We start from the raw sequence: 23857 nt of genomic DNA, 5'->3' as shown, positions 1-23857 counted from the left end.
CAGGAGCATGGAAACAGATCTCATATTAAGATATCAAACAGAGCTAAGTAATACTACAATCCCAAACCAACCAATGGCATTTTGGATACCTTGCTCAAAATGTTTCACAAAACTTGTTTAAATGTACGTGTAATATTTTGGCCCCTTTATTTTGCTGTACTGTTCCTGAAAGAGGTCAGCTGAAATAACGAGATTTTAAAATCATAATGAGACCAGCTGAAACAACCTGATCTCATCAATCTATAGAGCCTAATAACGGCTTTACTGGCCACAAGAGAATTAAGAGGCCACTCACAACGGGAGCATAAAACATCCACTTTCTTTCCTCTCAGAATTATGTTCATTTACTCAACATTGTCACTTACTTGTACAACCGATTTTATACATTTTCAAACACTATCATTTATAGCAATTTATATTTTTTACTTTGATGCAAAAGAGGAAAGTTTTTCCAGGCACATTTCAGTTCCTTCCTATGATCTTGCTGATTTTAGGCTGTTTCTGCATACTGGAGGTTCAGTGCGTCGCCACCGTTCTCTCAGTGGCACGTGACAGCTGACATGCTGCATGGTAAGTGGGCTGGTGCAGCCTGACGTTTCTGCTCGCAGCATTCACATTTCACCACTGTGACACATTACTCCCCAGAGGCCACCTGTGACTGCTGCAGCATGACAATATACCAAGGGAGCCGTGGGTGAGACACAACAAATTGATCAAGCCCACCCACATCACAGAACCTTCAACATCCACCAACGTATGTCTCGCTTCCCCAGTAAAGGCATGACAGTTGCATTAAGCTGAGAGCTTTTCCGCATTATATTGTCATTGTTTGCTGAGTGCTTACATTTTCAGTTAGCTATAATAATGTATGGGGTAATGTCAGACCTAGCATCCTTGGCATGATTTTCCCTGACTTTTTGCCTTCTGATCTCCTGTTTTGCTGAATTCTTATATGCTGGTTTTAGAACTCTGGGCACACTACCACTGCTAACCAGTGCTAAAGTGCATGTGCTTTTTGCTTTAGACACCGGTAACATTGGCTTATCCACAATTGGCCTATTTAATTTACCCATAAGCCCATAGTAAGGGGCACTATATGTGCCCTGGGCCTGTAAATTAAATGCTACTAGTGTGCCTGCAGCACTGATTGTGCCACCCACTTTGGTAGCCCTTTAAACATGTCACAGAGCCTGTGGTGCAGTTTTAAAGGCCATATCAAGCTGGCAAGCAAACCCTTGTGCCATGCCCAAACCTTCCTTATTAATACATATGTCACCCCTATAGTAGGCCATAGACAGCCCAAGAACAAAGTGTTATGTATTAAAAACTAAGACATGTACTTCACAAGTTTTACTTGTCCTAGTAGTGAAAAACCTTTAAATGTGTTTTTCACTACTGCAAGGTCAATCTCTCCTATATGTTAATGTTGGGATTACCTTATTATATCTCATAAGTGTAATTTACAGTTGCAAAGGGATCGGACCCCCAAGTTTGGTGTCTCTAAAATCATAATTTAAAATCCTAACTTGTGGTGAAGTTAGATTTAAATTGTAATTCTGAAAACCCCACTTTTAGTAAGTTGCCATTTTCTTACTGTAACTATTTGATGCCACCTACCAGTCTCTGAAAACACATTTGGGGTGGGTGACAGCTGGGCTTTATGCATTCCATCTAGACAACCAGACACAAAAGGAGCTTGGGGTGACTGATGGGCCAGTAGCTGACACTTGCACCCGAAAAGGCTGTGTTCTGTCTCCTCACAAAGGGCTGCATATCTCCCTGTATTGAGTCTGGGGCCAGGACAGGAAGGGTGAGGATTCAGTGCACTTCAGAGTCCTCTCTTTGAAGGCTTCCCCACTTCAAAGGCATACCTGGGTATATGCACTGAACCTCGGGCACCACCACTTCAGTACAAGTCTAGAGCTTTGGATACTCTAGACAGGAAGATGGGCTGCTACAAGGACTGTGAAAAGTAATGATGCCAGAACACAATAATGTTAGAGGTACGTTTATTGCTTCTGACCAGGAGGGAGACCAACAGCCAACTGGGAGCACTAGCTATGTTCTAAAGCCCAACCACAGCCTCACTCCAGAACACAATATGAACATTTTCTAACATCCATTTCACATCAGAACACAATAACATCTCCTTCCTTTAACAATTCAATAAAACTATTACAAAAAGAAAAACATAAATTGACAACAAATATATATCTCAAACATTGACTGTTATAAACCACATGTGATGGAATAACATATGGCAATTAAAAAATAAATGTAAAGTTATCAGGTAAAATGTGAGTAACCAGATGTTCCAACACAAAATATAAACCCTACACAGGTGTGTAAATTACACCATGAACTTATTAAACTTTTTTAGAGTTTTGATTTTATTGTGATCCCTAAGAACTTAGAACATGCTTTTCTCACACACTCCTGCTCTGGATTCATGATCCATTTCACCTTGGTCTTTCTGTTATTCCCTCAATGAAGCAATCACTATTTACTTCTTATTCAATATACTTCCATCACTCAATAAGATTGTGTAATTATTCACTTTCCTAACCTGAAGAGGCTTCAAATACTTAGACTACCCTTTGCTAACCATATGCCCTTTCTGTATACAAACACAATCACCACTCACAAAATCACCATCCTTACAGGACTCACTTTCCAACACCACCTCAGTTTGTTCCACTTCTTTGGATATCAGTGCTCTGGCCCTGCACACTCTCATTGCTTCAAACTGGGTCTTCTCAGTCACAGATTGGGGTGGGGTACGGTAAGACCAAAACAACTTTCTCATCACCACTTTCCAATCCTCTCCTCCATCAAATAATAGGTGTGAATCCTTCTTCAGTGTTCTGTTCCACCTCCCCACAAGACCATTGCTCTGAGGATAGTACACTGACGAACGAACATGCTCAATTCCCTGCTCTAGAAGAACATCTCTCATGTGCTGTGAAACAAATTGGACTCCATTATCCAAAACCATGATTTCCAGCACTCCTTCCATCAAAAACAACTTTTTTAGAAACACTTTTACTGTTTCTAAAGAAACTTCCCCAGAGATTTTTACTTTAGGCAACCTTGAAAAATAGTTGATTACTACAATTATTCAGGGGTGGGGGAATCGTATCGCCCGACGCCCGAACCAAGTAGATTTTAATTATGGGCAAGAAGATTTATTGTCTATTTTGTCCGACGGACAAGTAGACAGGAAATCACAAAAAAATATATGAGCTGCGGGTGCTCTGGGGTCACAGCCAATTAGAAATGCTGCCAGAATGCCTTTGGACGCCTTAGATTGGCTGGAAGCCCATGACTGGGCTCTATCTAGCTTGTGATTGGTTGCAGGAATCTTGCGCTAAGGTTCAGTGTTCTAAGACGGATTCAACACTGGTGCAGGCCACCTGCTCTTGGAACGCAGCTGCCGAACGTTCAAGGGCAGGCCCGAGGCAGGAAACACTTTTTCTGCTGCCAGGTCCCTGCGCTGTGCGCAGAGTGGGCTGGTGGTCTCTCGGCTGCTGTTTGCTGCATGCTCGATCATCCTGTCCAGGGGGATCGGTCGAAGGCAAGCCACATATCTTTGGTGCGCTCCTGCGCACTTCCTGGAATCAGGAGCGGGAAATCGGCGTCTCTGACACACTGTATGCATCCCCCAACAGGCGAGTCAGTCAGATAATGGGTTTTGCGGCCGTCCGAGTCTGATGAAAAGTATGTTAATTGTAATTCTGCGTGAAATGGTCTGGATTCAGAGAGCGTGGGGGCAGGGTTAAATGTGTGTGGCATGTTAACAATTTACAATAAGGCGGAAACCTCTCTTATATTAATGTAACAATGGAATCAGTGCAGCGTTGATGAGTGAAAACACGATGAAAGTAAGTGTAATATAGAGAGACATTGACCTTTACTTTGTCTCTGCTTTTATGGATGAGGTCGCATTTGGGGGCACGGAGCAAACAATACTACTCTAAACACCTGGAAAGCTTACAGAAAATGCAGTCTTCTAAGATTATGCAGGCGCTGTTAATAGAAACAGGTTTTAAATTGCATAGTTTTCCTGGTGTAAAATAAATCAAGCTAAAGTTGAATAAAGGAAACGCCACTTATGCAGCAGGCAGAAAGTATCTTCGTATTCCAGGCAAAGCTGTGAGTGCAGCGTATTTCACCCTGCCCACTGATATGTGATCCACTCTTGGCATCTCAAACGTCGCAATGTCCACATTTGTGCCCAAGATGAGGTCTCCTTTACCAATACCCTCCGATACAGTCTATATTTCCTTTTCCTTATTTCGTTACCTCCCCCTTCGCTTCATGGCTTCTCGCTTAATCAGTGTCCACAAGTTCTCTTTTAATCTTGCCACTGAGGAAAAGCCTCACGTCCGTGCCGATTTTTATTTAATCCTGTCAAGAAACTGATTTTTCTCCACATTTTGGGCCCATTTCTGTTAGCCTGTAACTTTTATTTGGTTGCATTTCTCGTCTCCCGTACCTACTGTAAACAGCCCCCACCATTCATAATGCTCTGGCAGTTTGTGCTAAATAAGCAGAGCCACTGAAATTGAGAATTATGTAGCATAATGCAGCACATTTTTGTTGATAGTATTACTTTATTATTTTGACATATGTACACATTAACACTGCCTGTATAAATGTTTTGCCTCATTACTTTCAGATTAAGACCTAAATACACCAATATCAATGTAAAAGAGACCAGTCACTGCTTGTGATGGGCTTTTCCTCTGGATGTGAAGCAGGACATGTTACCTCCTTTTTAGTAACGTTTGATCTGTTTGAGCTAGCATTTACATTTTTTGTTAAAATATGCAGTTTAGGCAGCATGTGTTGGATTATATGGCAAATTATGTGGGAAAACGCCTCAGCTATAGAATCTCATAATTAGAGTGTCTCTACATATAAATCAGGTATATACAGGACCTGCCATAAGTGGGAGACCATCTTTCATGTGGAACAATATAACATGGCTGAAATTGCTGGAGGGAGCTCAGGATAAAGCAGAAATGATCAAAATACAAAATTGTAGGTCTCACAATCACGTTTTATTGACAACTGGGTAAAAATAAACAATGTTCCCACCTCAGAATTGTATGCAATCCCTGTAGTGTTGCATTTATTTTGCACAGTTACGCCAGCAGTAAAAATAAGCTCATACCAGATCCAAGGACAAGTGACTCTGCCACCTGTGTGAGTATTCATCCTATCTAGACATAAATGATTGTTTTTCTTTCCCTACATGATATGCCAATGGGTGCCTGGCTTTGTGCCTTCTTTATGCATGTGCCCATTTTCGACTATCCAAGCATCATCCCACAGACCCTCCGGATGCTCAGCTTCTGAAATAAAGAAACTGATTGCACAAGTTGCTGCAATGTTAAAACCGTATCTTTGACTAGGCTTTCCAATACTCGTATGTCAGCATTCAGCAACAGAATTGTAAGGACTTCACGGAAGAAAAGGGTGGCCAATGGGGTGCTGGGGAGTTTGAAAGGAGAGAGACAAGTGGCAGTGAACTTGGATTTTGAAGAAAAAAGTGAGTACTTTACAAATCTCAGTGAGAAAAACGCGCACATCTATTGCTCACCTGCACCTCTTCATGTTAGGGAAGCTTACTCTGCTGGTGACATTACTAACCAGTACTATGGTGTGCACAAGAGAACCGTACTGCTACTGCCAGAGCTGCATATGCTCCTTGTGAGGTAGAATAATGTGGAGTTGTAGCAGTAAGTGCACAATAATATAATCACACCTTACCTGCCCAGGAGTGTAAAAGGAGAGATTGATTTAACTGTCCTTTGCTGCCTCTTGTGTATTTGTACTTGTGGATACTGCTTCAGTGAACTAAACACCTCTGCTATGCTATTTTTGCTGCCCCATGAACAGTTCAGAAGCTCCGCCGAGAAGTGGTTATCCTCATCCGTATGTCTATCAGAGCATGATCACATGGGAGTATTTTTGAAACTGGACAGCTATGAGTTGGCCCTAGAATGGAGAACACCCTTCTGTCCTGCAGGTTCATATTCCAACACAGTCTAGCCAAATACTCTTAAAGAAATGTACTCAATTACCAGTCTGCCATCGGCCTGTATGTACTTTCTCTCTAAATTTGAAAATATGTCACATGCATACTGGTTAATAATTGGGTCCAGTGCACACAGACACATCTGCACACATGCTGCATATCCAGCCAGTACAACAGTTGCATTTAAGGGTGTATGACTATGCACTGCATAATTGGACTTGCATTTGCAGTGTATATGGCACAGTATGTTACACTGATTGCCGTGCAGACCCCACCTTGGTGATTTATGGAATAGGTGGGGCAAGCAGATATCTTCCCAGGACAAGTAGATTTCTGTAACATTTTGTCCATTGGCCAAGTAGATTTTGGAAAATTTCCACACCCCTGGACAATTGCATATCTGGGGCAACTTCCTATCAAATGCAATGGACCAGTAATATCAATTTTTATTTTCTTCCATGGAGCAGCTGGCTAATCCAGATCCAATGGATTGTAGCTCACAGTTTTCTGTGATTTATCCCTCCAAGCACATAAAACACTCCCTTTAATGATCCTCTTCACATCACGATCTAATTCAGGCCACCAATACTCTTTTGTTAACCTTCTCTTGGTAGCGCTCATTCCGATGTATCCATCATGTGCCAGCCTAACTATTCTCTCTATCAGTACCGAAGGTACTACCAGTAAATCACTTCCCATCAACACTTCATTTATAACAGCCAATACCTGACTAACCTGTTGGAAACACTCTGCATCAAAAGATGTACTCACTTTGTTCAGCCTCCCTTCACAGACATTTCTCAATTTCACCAAACACATTGTCTCTTATAACGGCTTCCAACTATTTTTCATGTGATATTCTACCTTCAGTTAATATACTCACCCCTGCCACCAACCAATGAATTTCCTCACACAACACACTAGACACACCTCCTCCAGGTAATCTCGATAAACAGTCAGGCAGCTATTTTTTTTCCAGGAACATATTTCAATGCGAAAATGGTATTCCAACATTTCCATACTCCATTGCGCTATTCTCTGAGATGCTCTCCTATCCCACTTGTTGTAAACACCTTTATAAGTGGATGATGAAATTTGTTCCCCATAAATATGTTCTGAAATGATTCACCCCCCACTACACAGCCAATGCTTCCCGCACAGCGATGGAGTAATTTTTCTCTGTATATCTTAATGGTCATAAAGCATAAGCCATTGTAATATCTACACCACTCCTCCTTTGTAAAAGCACAGCACCTAAACCGACCAAGCTGGCATCAGTGTTTACTACAAAAGGATCATTGGTGTCAAATGGTTTAAGTGCTAGGGCTGTGGCAATGTTTGTTTTCAAACACTTAAACTCTTTTTTTTTTACAATTCTCACAACAAACTGATTTAACATTTTCGACCATGCGACTGCACGTGTTAGATCTTGTCTGAAAACATAGGTACAAAACAGGAATAATATTCAGCTAACTCCATAAATAACTGTACCTGGTCTTTACATGTTGCAGACTGGATTTCCTCTATTGCAGAAACCACTTTTGCACCCTTAATGATTGTCAACATTTCACCTATGTTGAGAAGAGGATGTCGGTCCACCCTGATTGCCACATTCTGATCCCTTAAATCCACACACAACCTAATGTCACCATTACCCTTCTCAGCCATCACCACCGGAGCTAGCCACTCTGACAATTCTATTTCTGCAGTCTTCTCACACTCACATAACCTATGTAATTCTTGATGCAGTGGTTCTCTCCTCACTAGTTGTACCCCCGGGGATTATAAGCCACAAGAGTTTCCTCATTCCTCAACATCATCTAATGCATGAATCCTTTGAGATTTCCCAACTGTTCCTTAAAAGCGGCCTGATATTCCATGATGTATGGCACTCCTGCTTCAACCTCACACACTTAAGTCTGTGGTTCCAGCACCTGATCAGGATAATGTGCACCAAAAGAAATTCCTAAGTCCCTTTGCTGGGACCAACCCAACAAACATGAACCCTCCTTGGCAAAATACACTTTTGATTATATTGCATTCTGCAGAAACTCTTGTTGGGCTTCAATGAATCCCACTAATTTGAAGGGTTTATTTCCATATGCCAGAAACCTCACATCTGGGTTCCTCAGTACATGTTGTGGAAATTCTTTAAATATTCCTCTCCATTAAGTGTATACCAAGCTCCTGAGTCTGCCATCCTTATCACCACAACACCAATACTTATGTTTCAAAATGAATTATCCTCACTAACTTTTCCAATCTGCTGAATTTGTAAAATGACATCCTATTCTACATCATCATTCTCAGTTCCCCCTACAACAGTCACTGAGGGTCTTCTCTTATTCACACTCCCCATTCTTCCTCCACACATCCTCCAGAAATGCCCTTTATTTCTGCACTTCCTACATACTTGTCCTATGGCTGGATATGATTCGTCAGTCGCTACATGGCCTTGGTAACCACACTTATAGCACAATACATTTTTCTTATCCATCATTCTTTTACTCCCTCTGTCCTATTCTTTCCTCGGTTTGTGTGTCTCTTTCTGGCTTTCCTCAACCTTTTCTTGCAACTTTACCTCTTTTAACCCTTCATTCGTCCATTCCACTCTTTTCATTAAGTCAATGGCCATTTGAAGGGCCAACCCTTCAGTGTTTAACAGTTTAACTTGTACCTTTTTGTTATTTCAACTCTCTACTGACTCGCGAAGCAGCTGACTTCTTTTACAAAACTTGAACCTCTCTACTACCTCGTTCTTCTTCTTTCTAAAACTTGTGTTTAATTTCCTACTGCTAATTGATATTCATCTTCTCCATCACTTCCATCCTCTTCCTCTTTTTCTACTTCCACAGATAATGCTGGCAGATGCTTCAATATTCATCTACCCTCAGCTCCCAAACGATGTATTAGCAAGGCTAACTTCCTGCCCGTGGTGAAAATGCTACCCTCAATGGCTTGAACATAAGCTTCTACACCCTCCTTCTGGTCTTCCCATGATATAGGGCTTTGTAAGAAATATGTAGGAGCAATAAAATCATCCATCATTGAACGTGAATGGATGCAATGAAAAATCTGACACACAAAATGGCACTAAAGTGTGTGTGTCACTGAAACTGTACTCCAAGGCTATGTCAGACTGCAACACGCAATGGGTCTCCACTGTGTGTGCCTCTGAGTTTATGACTGCTCACACCGCTGCTTTTGTAAAATGTCCTGTTGGCTGAACACCAAAATATTAATGTTCAAATGGTGTACAGTGTGCGTATCACCAATGCTTTCCCACAATATTTTATTTTCAGGAAAAAAGTATCTGTAACAGGCAATGGGTCTCTAGTCAGCCGTGGTCCGTGGAGGTTACAGCGGTGGGGCCGGGTAAGGGGGAATTTGAGGGACAATGCTGAGGGAAAGTTAAAGAAATAATAAATTTTCCCTCTACATTGTTCTTCAAAATCCCCCCTTACCCGGCCCCACCGCTGCTACCTGCACGGACCGCGGATACATCTAGTGTGCACGTCACTGAGTTTATAACTACTCACACCACTGCTTTTGCAACATATCATGTTGGCTGAAACAACAATATTAACATGCAAATGGTTTGCAGTGTGCGTGTCACTTATTCTTATTACAGCCATGCAGCAGTGCTTCCTTGAATGTGGCATTGCTAGGAAACTAGTGACACAAGTGTCTCTCTCCGTTATTGCGTGATAGCATTTTGCCAAATGCTATCATTCTTATTATTAAAAATATTACTGACAGGCTTTGATGCAGGAATCTTGTGACAACGCTCACTAACTGCAGTGAGCCCTTTCAATACTGCACAGATCTGTCAATCACAACAACTCAGTGAGATATTTTTCCTTCCAGCCTCAAAGCAGCTCTCCTCATTGTCAAAAGGCCATCCTGCCTTACCATTGAAAAGTAATGACGCCGCAACATGATAATGTTACTTGTCAAGTTTATTGCTTCTGACCGGGAGAGAGACCAATAGCCAACTGGAACCACTAGCTATGTTCTAGAGCCCGGTTGCAGCTGCACTCAAGAACACAATATGAACATTCTGCAACATCCTTTTCAGGTCAGAACACAACAGACTGCCCCTTTTCTGGACTGCTAAGCTGCTGGACTCCTGCTCTGCTGGGCTGACATGCTCCCTGCTGCCCTCTTGCCTGGGAGTGAGAAGCACTGGACCTGCATCTCTCGAGCCCGTAACCAGATTGAAACAAAGGGTTTGTTTTCCTTCCCCTCTATTCTGAAGTCTCAGAGACACAACATTCTTCAGTCCCCTCATCAACAACACCTGGACTCTGAAATATGAGAGTCTGCCCTGCCAAGTGGTGCCAATCCAGACCTGGGCCCTTGGATTTGGTTACAAAGTGTTGCAACTACCAAAATCCATGCACTGCTGTTGGTGCTCTACTCGGAACCGGTGCATCTTAATCGACGCTAACACGATGCCGCTGCTGCGAGGTTCAAGGGCACAACATTGGCGGCTTCTGCAGCTAAACAACAATGCAGTGCCCACATCTTGGTATTCAACAACAACAGAGTTCCGACTTGCATGGCTCAAAACCAATGCATTGCCTACAGCCGTAGGGATCAATGATGATGCATTGCCTCCTTTCCTCCTCGCATCCCGTCCTCAACGACAAAGCATCTGACAACCAAGGTACCTTTTCTGTGGGCCAAGGCTGGTCCCTGTGTCTGCATCGTGGTCAGCCTGAACTTTGGGATTTTAACTCATCTAGCGTGACCAGATAGCCCCAATTGGTGCTTTATGCTTTTCAGCACTATATTTCAAGATATTCTTTAAAAATTCATAACTCCGGTTCTACTTTGGAATTTTGTCATTTTGGTATTGTTGTTCATTAAATTGAGCTCTGTTTTTCTAACCTGGTGAGGTATCTTTCTGTTAGGTGTTTTCACTGTTTTAAGTCTTGCACAAATACTTAACACATTGCCTCTTAAGTAAAGCCTGACTTTTGTGTGCTAATCTAGGAGGGGGTGAGCACAGGTTAATTTAGGGTGCATTTGTGAACTTACCTGATTAGTAATATGGTTCCTGCTTGGATAGGGTGCATACCTCTGCCAACCAGAAACCCAATTTTTAACAGGTAATGTGCTGCCAACAATAGCGTATAAGGATATAACAAGTCCCTGAGAAGTTCCTTGAACATATAGAGAAATTAGGCTGAAGAGTTTCTTTATGAAGTTAAGGAACTCAAATCATGCATCATGGCCCTTTAATAAAATCAGGGAAGTGGTGGAAAAAAAAAATATTCCCGCATGCCACTATAACTGAGTATCCAATATACAATATTTTGATGAACTAACTTAAAAATAAAAAAAAACATTGACTAGATGCAGATGAGGGTGCAACAGTAACATTAATCAAGTTAAAGCTCAACCTATATGTACCCAAGTCTTCCTCAATCCTAAAAGAACGGTGCTTTGAAAGGCTCAAGAAGCCACCTCTAGACATTGAGTGTCCATCATTAACTAATTGGCTGGCACCTTTTTTCTATCATACTCATATTTGTTTGCAGCTGCAGTTCAGCTTTGCATATACATGTTCCACTCCCCATTCCCCTCACCCATCCAGTTCCCCTCTTGAGTAACCATGAGGAATCAGGTAGTGAAAGAAGGGCATTGGGCCTGGGAGGGGAAACGACCTTAGCAACGCGGTCAAAACACTGAAGTACATTTATATCACTGCTTTTACAACGCAAATCGTTACAGCTACTTGCACTGGAGGGCGTTCTAGACTAAGGAATAGTGTGATTTACTATTCCAACACCTTCCCCTACTGTACGTAGGCTGGAGTTGGAATAGTAAATCATACTATTCCTAAGTCCAGCGCTCTATAGCGCAAGTCATAAAAACAAGTCGTAAAAACAGCGATGTAATGTACCGCGATCTAAAGGATCCCGTTGTTACATCAAACACCCCCTGGGAGAGAGCAAAACCAAATCTCCTGCTAAACATGCTTGGGGAACGAAGTATGATGGACAGTCAGGAGAATTTGAAGTGACACTGTGGGCAGCCCATCTTTGGCCAATGCTTCTGCTCTTCTCCATCCTTATCTTCTTTCTAATATCAGTAAGGCATTATCTTTCTTTATCAGGTTCCTACTTTCTGGAATGCAGATGTATACTACAGAATTGAAAGAATTTGTGTCTATAGCACTAGCTTGGAAACAGGCTTTATGGTAAACCAAATATTCTGATCTATGTGGGGGGGCCAACAAATTATGAAACCTTTATCAGTCTTTCTTTTAAGTTTATTTAGAAATATTGTTTGGAGTCTCTTCTAAGTTCCACTGGTATCTCTTTAGTTAACTCAGTGTGGTTGTAACTAAGGCATGAAAGCAAGTTTTCAAGTTTCTGGGCTTCTGTAGACTCATTTTCCAAGTGTCAGAGTTTATCCCAAACTTGTGATATGGTAGACCATAAGGCAGTGACCTTAATCTCAGAAAAGGCCAGTAAACAAATGGGTTTTCATTTGTATTCCTTGTGGTGAAGCAGCCACCTAGGTTGATGACAGATCTGAATATTCTGAATCAGTTTTAGCATCCGAGTACTAAAGTTTAAACTCACTTATAATATCCTTGCACTCATTTCTCGAAGAAAGATCATTGCACTTTTGACTATCAAGACACCATCCATTCATCCATGAACAGCAGAAAGACCAGTAATTACAGCATTTTCTGACATGGTTAAAATTCAGTTTTTACCCTGTCTAGGCTTTTCAAGAAGCAGCATATATATCCCACGAGAAAGGGCATGGTAAAGATGAAAAGAAGTACTTGAAAAAAATAATCTTTTTGCACTGTGAACATATGTTTCAACTCTATTATTTACAGAACCTGTCATTTAGAAATATTTTGTGAAACAATACATTGAATGTAAAGCTTCTTCAGAGGAACAGAGTGCTTGTGTAGTCTCTGCTAAATGGTGAATACATGACCAGCATTGGCAATAAGAATATGATATAAAACGGTCACTTACAGAGGTCCCACAATATGGAACTTATTTATTTATGCATTTATACACAGTGCAGACATTACCCATAGGTACTAGAGCACTTACTAGAGGTACAATAGAGATGGCTCATTAGATAAGGTGCAAAATTACTTTATCTGAGGATGTTGAGACAATTAAGTATGTTGAAACATTTTAGTAGGCCGAAAACATTAGACTAGAGCAAATCATTACGTAAGGCACAGGATTTCATTATCAGAGGATAAAAATACATTTAAGGCAAGGAACATTGGAGTAAAGTATTAGTTACAGAAGCCATAGAAGTTACATATCGACTGGTGCCAAGTGTGAGATGGAGTCTTATGAAAAGCGGGGTAGAGTAGTACATTTCAAGGTATTGATTGGTGCAACAATTAAACCAAAGACGTAAAAAACGATAAATATTACCCTATTTATTTATTGAGTTACTAGAGCACGTTTGTTCAAGGCACTTTCCATAAGAAGAAACAAAACAGTATAATAGATGTGAAAAGAGTCAACCACTAAGGTACAATAAGCCTCCTTTGAGCAATTGATAGCGCGCTATGTTATTCACCCCTACAAATTCTGAAATTTGTAGGGGTGCATCATAATCATGGGTAGTTAGCACCCACATATTTAGAGGACTGTATTAACGTGTGATCATTAGACATATAGTATTAAATCAATTTATAATAGAATGTTTAGGGGTATCCATATCGTTTGAAGATTAATGTAGTGTTTGACCGAGAATATGCCTTAGGTAATGCAATTTATATTAGATTTACGTATAAAATGATGCATTAGGATTAAACGTGCACCATATCAAAGTCTGCACGTGTAGGTTTGCTTATTAATGAAGTGAAATGTAATGCTCTGAAATGACTTTGAATGTAATGTTTATAATTTAGTTTTCGAAATGTGTGTTTAAATGTGTAAAGGCCTGATTGCATGAAAGTGCCAGAAGAGGCCCAATTGTGATCAACTATGTTAGCTGAATATTGTAGGCCCGAGAATGTATTTTCCTTGGGAAGGCTCCTTTTTTCAGTTGAATTGTGGATTGTAGAGTTGTGTGCGTGCAAGGTCGATTTGCTCACAGGCTTTCTGTTGCAGGTGCAAGGACACATGTCTCGTTAGGTAAAAATAACCTTTTGTTGTAGGAGTTAGGATGGTAGAGACAGGTGCTGTGGGAGTGAACAGGAATGTCGAGATGATACTATTAGCTGAGAAGGTGCCTGGGATCCAAGGACACACCAACGGTTTTTGGATGAAATTGGAGTTTCAATGGAAATTTACTGAAAGAAGACCTGTCTGAAGGGGTGTGTCTAGGGCGTGTTTACTGTTTTGGGGATTTTGTATTAGGGACAATACCTCTGAGGGAGGAGCAGGGGTGGACTAGAGGGGAAGCAAGAAGGAGCATCTTAGAACCAGCTCTGTAGCTTTGGCTAATTACCTATGCAAAGTGAGTGTACTTCTGAGGAAGTCTTCACTGTCGTCACCTTTTTCTCCTGCCTGGGAAGGATTCTAAGTAGGGATGCCACTTTAGAGTTAGTGTAGGGGCAGACTAATATTCTTTCTTTCTTTGGGTAAATGCAGTCCAAGCTTCAATTAGGGACAGTCGTTTGCCTGATGCTTTTAGAAATAACTCTGATTTTTATTTTTAGTCGCCTGAGACTCCTGCGTAGGATTATGTTTGTATTAGTGCCCGTTTATTTTACTAACCTCTTGCTGAGGTGCCTGTATGTTCAATTGTTTTTGCCTTTATGATAAATCTTCAAAACTTTTATTTCGTAGTCAGTGGTCCTTTAAATTGAATTGAATTAATCACTTACAAGTTACAAATGAATTTGGTCTTCTTCCCTTTACACTTCTTAGCAGACAACAACGATTCTGTCGACCGAAGATTTGGTAAGATAGAGGTAAATCCAGATAAGAATCCGGCGTCATCAATTGGTAGCAGAGGATGGTTGTCTCTAAGGGGAGATCTAGATTAGGATAAGAATTTCCGAGCCCCATAGAATTCAGGTGATAATTGTCCAGTGGTTTGTCAGTGGAAGACAGCGTTTCATGGAAACCGAAGGAGAGTGACGGTGCTGTAAAAGCAGCAATTCGTGGGAGAGTGAGTATGAACTAGGGGTGGGTGGAATTTGCGTAATCGTGTTACGCAAATCCCTGCAAAACTGTAAAAAATTTCTGCGAACACGAAGAAATTCCACGAACACGCGGAATTGCTTGTTCGCAAGGCTTTTTTCCTATTCGCAATCGCTGATTGCGTGCTCGGGGTAAAATATCTTACGAACATGCATTTTGAGAACGCGAACAAGCAAGACATTTTGCGAAGTCGCGAAGTGCAGACTTTTGGGCAATTTCGCGTTCTCCGTAGAATGCGAAATTACCGAAATTCCACAAATTCCGCGAACGGAAAGGAATTTACCGCCCAGGCCTAGTATGAACAGGGTTATGTGTTGTTAAATTGTTGTGTTGTTTAATGTTGTGATATCTTGTGGAGTTGGAATGGGAGTTGTGTGATTGCGAGATCAGGCTGTGAGTGCGCGCACAGCCTGGGAAAGTCTTAGGCTCGACGAGTAGCTTAAGTAATTGTGGTGTAGAAGACACCCAGAGTAATTGTAGATCATTGTGAAGGGAGTCGTGAGGTACCATCGACTACCTGGACCGAGATAGGGGGAGCGAATGTGTGAGTGCATGAGTAACTGACGCTGGTCATGGGTTGCTGTATGTGGAACATCGAGCGATTGTAACCTATCAGCTGAGGTTATTGTCCGGTCGATTCGTGGACAGACAGTTGCCAGATTGGGGAAGACAATTACACGAGACTGTGGACGTTCAGTCAGAGGAGTGACTGCTTGGACGTACGAGCAGTTATTTCAGCGTATGAGGTTGCCAGATGCCCTAATGGAACCGATTACCATTGGTCCCATAGTGTGGATGCATGATCCAGATCAGGTGAGGAGTGGAAATTCATCACAGACAGGAGCGAAGGGAGAACTAGCTCTGGAGGGAATGGTGTAGTGAGTGGACTAGTTCACTTACCGAGACCCATGGAGTCTAGTATGCCATTGCCAGCCACAGCAGACTCGTCGAGGGGACCGATGGATTTGAGGGGGCCGAGACTAAAATCTTTTGCAGAATTAGGGTCAGAATTGAGGACATGGGACCAGTTAGAGGAGAATCAGAGTGATAGGATGACAGGAGACTGGGATCATGGAAGTACAGAGAACAGATCAGTTCTCAGGGATACAAATGAACGGAACAGATGCAGGAAACAAACCAACGAATGCAGAGAATTGAGTAGTGCATCTAGCCGAGGTACTCTAAAAGTGGCTACAAGGGCGAATATGTTAGATGTGGTGAGGCTAAAAGCAGAAGTGGATGAGATAGTAGAAGGAAATTTGCCTTTGGAGAGAGTGGAACTTTATGAACCAGACGAGTTGTTGTTTGTGGCAAAGGATGTGACTCACAAGGCGAGGTCAGCACATGAAAAATAACTGAATTGGCAAACAGATACGAGGTGGATTTGTCTAAAGCGAAAATGTTACAGGGGAATCACAGATTACAGTACAGTGATCAGGACCTAGAAGAGAAGAGGGTCATTGGGCTGAAGACTCACATAAGAATTGATTACAGGGATAAGTGCATGGAACAGGCACGATAAGTGGGAAGAAAGGAGGTCCAAGAAAAAGAGTACCGAGAGGAGTTTCAGAGAGAAGAGAGAGGAGAGAGGAGAAAGAAGAAGAGGAGACAGGACGCTTTCCAGAACACAGGCAGGAAGACTTTCAGAGCCCTTTGAGAGAGACAGACAGACAGAAACTTACGAGATGCAAACCTGCAGGGGAGTTTCAGACTCTGACGCAGAAATGAAGGAGAGGGCAGAAAATATTTATATTTATAGATGCAGTGAAGGAGAGGGCAGACCTTTGATGGAGAGCAGAATGTAGGCAGACATAGGCAGATTAGATGTATGTTTAGTTCCATTACTAATTGGTTTTGCCAAGGCTTATTTGCTCTATTCTTTGTTTCCCTTCATGGGAGATTCTGCAATTATTAATTATTGATAGGCTTATGCTAATTCACTCTTGCTTCTGAGACTTTTCAGAAGTTCTGACTGACATCTTTTGAGCCCTATTGTCTTATAGTAGAAATGTTTTCCTTTATGGAACACGATGTTTGCAAATTATGATGCTTAGTGCAAACTTAATTTTTCTGTTATCAATTCTGTAACCTGATTGATACCTGGCTGCTGAATGAAGAGTCAGAGATACCTACAGTTTGATTGGAAAATAAATCCCTTTAACTGCTCATAACTCTCATTATTGGCTAAAATGGTTATTTGCATTTATGAATTGCTCATGTTTATGTAGAAGCTCCCTGGTCATAAACGGTGGCAAAGATCCATTGACCTTTTTGCGGAAATCAGGGTAAAGGTAATCAGAGGTAATGGTGCCACATATATTAGATTTTCCAAATCGAGATTACCGTGGGATTTCCACTGCAACACAGTGGCCAACAAATGTTCCCTTCAATAATGTCTTACTTGCTGTACGTGTCCGTAGGTACGCCTGTGTTCCAAGGTTCAAATGTTTGCAGCTATAATCTTTATATCAACTCACCTTTAGTGTTACATATTGAGCTGTACAGTATCAGCCACATGTAAACCCTACTATTGCTCTGTCAATTTTATGATGTTTTTTTAAGAACATTGGCATCATTTTGAATACAAGTATTGTTGAAGAATACATACCTTGTGTGTTTTATCCCAACTCTGAAAACACTCATCAATATACTATCACTTGAGAGGCTATTTCCAGGGCAGCATGTTTATAGGTCAAGGTAAGGCAGCCAATCCCTTTAGAATACTACCTTTGGGTGGGAGTTGGGGTTGGTGTGCATGGATACTGGCTGGAACTGAACTAGGAAACCCTATCAGCAGGGAGTATTTATTCAAAAGGTACTTTTGAGTTTTACATGTCCTTGTAGTGAAAAACTATTACATTCGTTTTTCACTACTGCAACGCTTATCTCTCCCATGGGTAAACATTATAATTGCCTTAACACATCTTGTAAGTGTATTTACCAATTGGGAAAATAAAGAGATTTGGATTTTGGTGTCTCTGGACTAAATATTAAAATCACAACTTATGTTGAAGTTAGATTTTAAATTGTAAGTTTGAAAATGCAACTTTTTAAAAGTTGGCATTTTCTTACTTTAACCATCCTGTGCCTCTGCCTGTCAATGGGCTGGGTGACAGATGGGCTTTGTGCATTCCCTCTAGACCCTCACACAAAAAGGGAGCTGGGGTGTGCTATTTGCATCCTGGTGGCCCATCACCAGGCTGGTCGGCCTTCCTGAGGCAGATTGGGAGGGAGCAGCTGACACTTGCACCTGAATAGGGCTGTGTCTGTGAGAGAGCACCATGTTACTCTGCAAATTTGTAGGGGTGCCTCATAATCTCGAGTAGTCAGCACCCACATATTTAGAGGATTTTATTAAAATAGTTTAGAAATGTAAGGTTAGGCCGGGGATCAGTGCAAAATGTAGTGATGTGTTTATTAATCATAGATTAATGTAGTGCACTTATTGAATGTAAATGTTGCATAAAGTATAAATGTAATCCTATGTGCAATATTGTATTAGCAATAATGTGCCCTATTGAAGTATACATGTGCTTATAAATGAGTTAATTAACATAGGCTTTTAAAATTAAAGATATATTGCTTATATTGAAAAAAGAATTAGTGCTTTAAAGTGATGAAAAGTAATGTTCTGTCACGTTGGAAATGCATTTAAATGTGTAAGGGCCTGGGATATTTTGAAGTAAGTAGAGGCCTAATTGTAATTTCTTTGCTTAGCCTTAGTAGAAAAGAAATGATTTCTCCTTCTTGGGAAAGGCTGTCCTCAGCGAATATTGAATTGTAACTTTGAATGTTTGCAGGGATGTTCTCATGTATTCGAGCTTGCAGGTGCAAGGCACAAGGCTTGTTAGGTAGAAAGATCCATTGTTTAGAAGTTAGGATAGTAGGCGCAAGTGCAGAGGAGCTGCCAAGGAATTTGGGAGTGCAACATTCAGCGAAGAAGGTGCCTGGGACCCAAGGACATTCCAACGGACGCTTGATGGAGAGGTGCCATACTGGAAAAATCTGAAGTTCCGTACCTGTCAGAGGGGCGTATTTCTGGGAGTGTCGACTGTTTTGGGGATTTTGTATTAGGGACAGCACCCGAGGGTGTAGAGTTAGTCAGGAGTAGACAGCAGAGAGCAGAAAGTGGAAGGCAGATCAGGAGTCAGAGAGTGGGCTTGGGAAAGGCAAGATGTAGGTACTTTGTGAACTTAAGGCAGAGTGAGGTGTAGGAAGGAGCATCTTAGAACGAGCTCAGTAGATGAGGCTACTTGTTAGTAAGTGGGTGTACTTCTTAGGAAGTCTTCACAGCTGACACCTTTATCTTTGCTTGGTAAATCGTTAAGTAGGGATGTCACTTTAGAGTTAGTGCAGGGACAGTCTAACCAAATTATTTTCCTTTTTGTAAATGCAGTCCAGACTTCCTGCATTGTCGATCATAGCATGTCTAATGCTTCTTGAATTAACTTTGATTTTTATTCTGAGTCGTCTGAGACTTCTGTGTAGGATTATGTTTGTATTAGTACCAGTCTATTTCTTGAATCTCTTGCTGAGATGTCTGTATGTACAATTATTTTTGGCTTTGTAATAAATCTTCAAAACTTCAGTTCATAGTCAGTGGTCCTTTGAGTCTAATTTGGATTTGGGTTGTAAAGCTGTTTAAAGTAATGTTTGTAGAAATATTCCCTCTACGCTTCTAAGACAGGGAAAAAGGTCCAAATGACCAGACCTGGGATTCTAGAGATTGGTAAGAAAAATCTAGATGAGAATCCCAGCTTACCCATCTGTCCACATACAAAGAGCTGCATATCCCTTTGTAGTGAGCCTGGAGCCAGGATAGTAAAGGCAGGGCATTGTAATTGTCAACTGCCTCTTTGAAGTCTCCCCGAACTTCACAGGCACAACTGGGTATAAGTATTGGACCGCTGACACCACCTAATCAGAACTTTGCTGGAACCAATGACATTCTGCAGGGAAGAAGAGCTGCTGTGCTATAGGAAGGACTGGCACTTTGCTAACTGCTTTGATGTGTTGGAGTGCTGCCTGTTGATTGCTGTGCTTTGCTGTAGGAGGGACAACCACTTTGCTACCTGCCTGCTGCTCTTTGCCTGGGTGTGACAAGGACTGGATCTTCTCTCTACATCCTTCAACCCAAGATTCTCAATGACTTTGTCCCCCGTTCTTAAAGTCTCAGGGCCACCAAAGACTTATTTCAACTCTGCATGAGCATATGGACCCTGCCATCTTTGAACCCTCCCTTGCCTGAGGTAGCAATCTTGTCCTGGGCCTCAGAAATGAGCTCTGCAGCTGTTTTTGCTTAAAAATCAACGCATTAATGACTTTGTGCAGGAAGGAACAGAAGCAGTGCCCTTAGACCTGATTCGAGGACATTCCTATGCAGCTCAAAGAACAATGCGGTCCTGACTGCGAGGCTCGATGACAACGCAGCACTGATTCGAGGTCCTAACTGCGAGGCTCTACGACGATGCAGCACCTGCATCATAAGTGGTTCAACTACGACAAGGGACCCAACTGTGTGAATCAGAACCGACAGATTGAGTCTTCATCACAGACCATCCAAGGTTCTTTTTCAGCGGGCCTGTGTGGGTCCTGTAGCTAGCCTGCCCACCATTGTGGTCGGGCCTGAACTTTTAATTTACCCTGGTCTAGTGTGTCTGCAAGTAAACCCTAAGCGCTATTCTCTTTCAACTTAAAGCACTATATAACAGTTACATTTAAAAAAAAAAATCATATCTCAAGTTAATGGAATTTTGTTATTTAGGTCTTGTTTTACACAGATAAATATTCTCAACTTTCCCAAATTGGCGTGGAGTGTTTTAGTATTAAATCTGTTTATTAACAAATGAGTGCATGTCTTTTTATTGCTTTTTCATGGCGTTACTTTAATTAAGCTGTTGCACAAATACTTTGTACATTGCCTCTTAAATTAAATCTAATTATATCAATTTCTAGACACATCAGAGAGAATTAGGAAGTCTGAGCTGTCACACACTGAAATAGTTGGACATTTTGCAAAAGTTCTAGCAATTTAGTGACTGGATGAGTGACATATTTGGCTCATATACTTCTAAATGTGAACACTAGCTTTAATAAATCCTGCAAACACAACCAATGTTTTCCTGAACATGTCTGTTGAAAGCAAATGCCATGAAATAGACCCCTGCAGTAAGCAGTTGAATGCAAAGTTGCAAATATTTAACCCCAGAGGTATGTTTTTTTTTTACTTTGTAACGTTTTTAAAAACAAAATTAAACTCAAATTTGGTGTGCAAATGAAAAACTCTGAAAAAATAGATTTTTGTGGTACAATTCTGAATCACATTGTTGTAGCAAGAAAATGCTCTTGCTGAACTTTTCTTTGGTGTCAAACCTATTCCACATTTTAGGTTGAGCAACTGAGGAAAACTCCATGGAGTTTCGGGTGAGTGACCTATTTAAAAACTGCCTTCAATAAATCTTGCAAATGCAAACAATGCTTTGATGAACATGTCCAGTGGCAGCAAAGCACAAAGATCGATAGAACATAGATTCCATTGAACTGACTGCCGTTTTGTCTTCTAGTCGAGAAAGCATTCTATAAAATGTTCTGAAGTATACTCCTTATGTCGATGATGTCAGGTAGAGAAATACAGCTTTGATCCAGTCTCTATTTTTAGTTTAATGAAGATTTCTGGCATGAGACTAACTATTATTTTGGAAAGTGTTTGTCCGCCTGTGATTTTCTCAAAGAAAGAATAACACATTTCTTTTGCTGACAAGGCATACATACACGAAGAGTTCCTAAATATCTGACAATAAAAGGTGCTTTTTATAGCCTGTTATTTTATATAAGACTATAGTCATGCGTTAAAGGAGGCGGGAGTGGTAGGGCCTTTGAAAGATAGAAAATACAAAATAGTTTAATTCCAATGTAGAAACTTTATAGGTAAACAAGATTTTAATTCTGTGGGTACTAGTTAAATTGTTGATAACAAAGTTTATTTAGACAATAGTCTATAAACCATACATAGAGCAATGGATTACACATAGTGATAAAGGATATTGAAAACCACAATTCAATTTACACATTTACAACACTTGTAAAACATAACATAAAATTGGGAAACACTGTACTTTTTAATCTCTAATCTGTGGGTACTATGTCTACTTCCAGATGGTGATGGGCATAGGCACACGTTTTAAGGACCAAGACTTATTTTTTATTATCAGCAGTTGTGAGAAAGTCATTCTTTTTGGCCCTGTTCATTTCCATTTTTTGACTGATAATGATGGTAACTGACTCTGACTGTTCCCTGGGCTCAGCTAACCATGTCCACGACCTGTGCCAAAGGAATAGGGTAATTAGGTATAATTACAATTGGCAAAGACGGACCCTGTAAATCCCTAGTATATAATCCCTAGTATATAATAGAGCAGGGGGGAATCCAAACTACCTGTAAGTCCCTAGTATATAATAGTGCTGGGGGTTTAGCAGGCTCAGCCAGGCTGCATTGATGAGGTGATAAGTGGCCTCATAGAACGGTGGCTATCTGATGGGGAAAGCTCTGCAGCTGCAATGAACAGGCCAGGTTGGGCTGGGTAAATCACACTGGGCTTCAAAGAGAGCAGGACAGTAAGGAATATCAGCCAGGTCTATCCCCTCTTCCTGTGACCCAAGCCAGGTGGTGGGCCAGCTAATGGATTGTGCAGGAGGTGGGTGGGGAATGTTGATGGAAATGAGACACACTAGGTGGTTGGTTTAGCCAACTCTTACTCCAAAGGAAAGAGAATCTCCATCTTGAATTTTAAAGTGCAGTGCCTTGTGGGGCAAGAATATGCCACACTTTTGAGGAAGCTGTCATGATGGCATTCAGCACCTCACTGGACAGGGGTGCACCACTGATTGTTGCCCCAGAACATTATATAAATATCTAAGAGCTGCATAGCAACTCAAATTTGCTGTCTGAAACTACAAGAAGAAGGACTGTCCTGCTGAAATCCTTGCCTTTACCACACTAGATTGCTCCCTGACGGACTGCTCCTGTTGCACACTTGGAATGGCAACCGGGAGGACTTTGCCTTTCTTCAAAAGGATTAAGGATCAGCAGGTTAACAGAGCTTCCTGCACCATCTCCCTCAAGAAGTCCCGAGCCTGGAGTGCGTGCAGTGGACGTTTAAGGATTTAAACAGGTGCACAGTGGGAACTGTAGTCCAGATGTCCAAGAACAACCTCAGAACTTCTAGACCCTTCGGTTTATTTTGGATACTTTGAGCCCCCAAAAGGAACTTAAGGAAGGAGTTCCAGAAAGTTGGCGAAGTCGGAAAAACATTTCGAAAAAGCTCACTAAGTGGACCATTCCAATGTCGAGAGGGAAGACTACTACATTCAACAGCGACCCGGTGTGGATTTCAGGTTCATCCCGCTGAAAGCTCCAGAGCTCCAGGCATACAGAATTTGACTGGGGTCTAGTGAAAAAAGCAATCCTTTGATGTCCGATCAAAATCGACCTGCTGGAGGGGACAACAAGACATCAAGAGAAAATCCTCCAGAAAGGTTTCTAAGTCAGAAGGTAGAATTGTGACTAGGGTCTCCAGCTTAGTGTAGCCAACCAGAGCTCCATCTCGGTGGTCCTCAAACTTTGCCTTTGTCCTGGTCAAGCGTGACCAGATGTGCCAAGTAGGTG

At 41.4% G+C, this 23857-nt stretch overlaps 1 protein-coding gene across 4 annotated transcripts in view; it reads right to left on the bottom strand.

The window, feature by feature from the left end:
- Positions 1-23857, bottom strand: part of DPP6 (dipeptidyl peptidase like 6) — a 2152278-nt gene that overhangs the window by 692389 nt on the left and 1436032 nt on the right. The window lies entirely within an intron of this gene.

This window comes from Lissotriton vulgaris, chromosome 10 (genome assembly GCF_964263255.1).
Source record: "Lissotriton vulgaris chromosome 10, aLisVul1.2, whole genome shotgun sequence".
Lineage (NCBI taxonomy): Eukaryota > Metazoa > Chordata > Amphibia > Caudata > Salamandridae > Lissotriton > Lissotriton vulgaris.
This window is presented reverse-complemented; position numbering and strand designations above follow the sequence as displayed.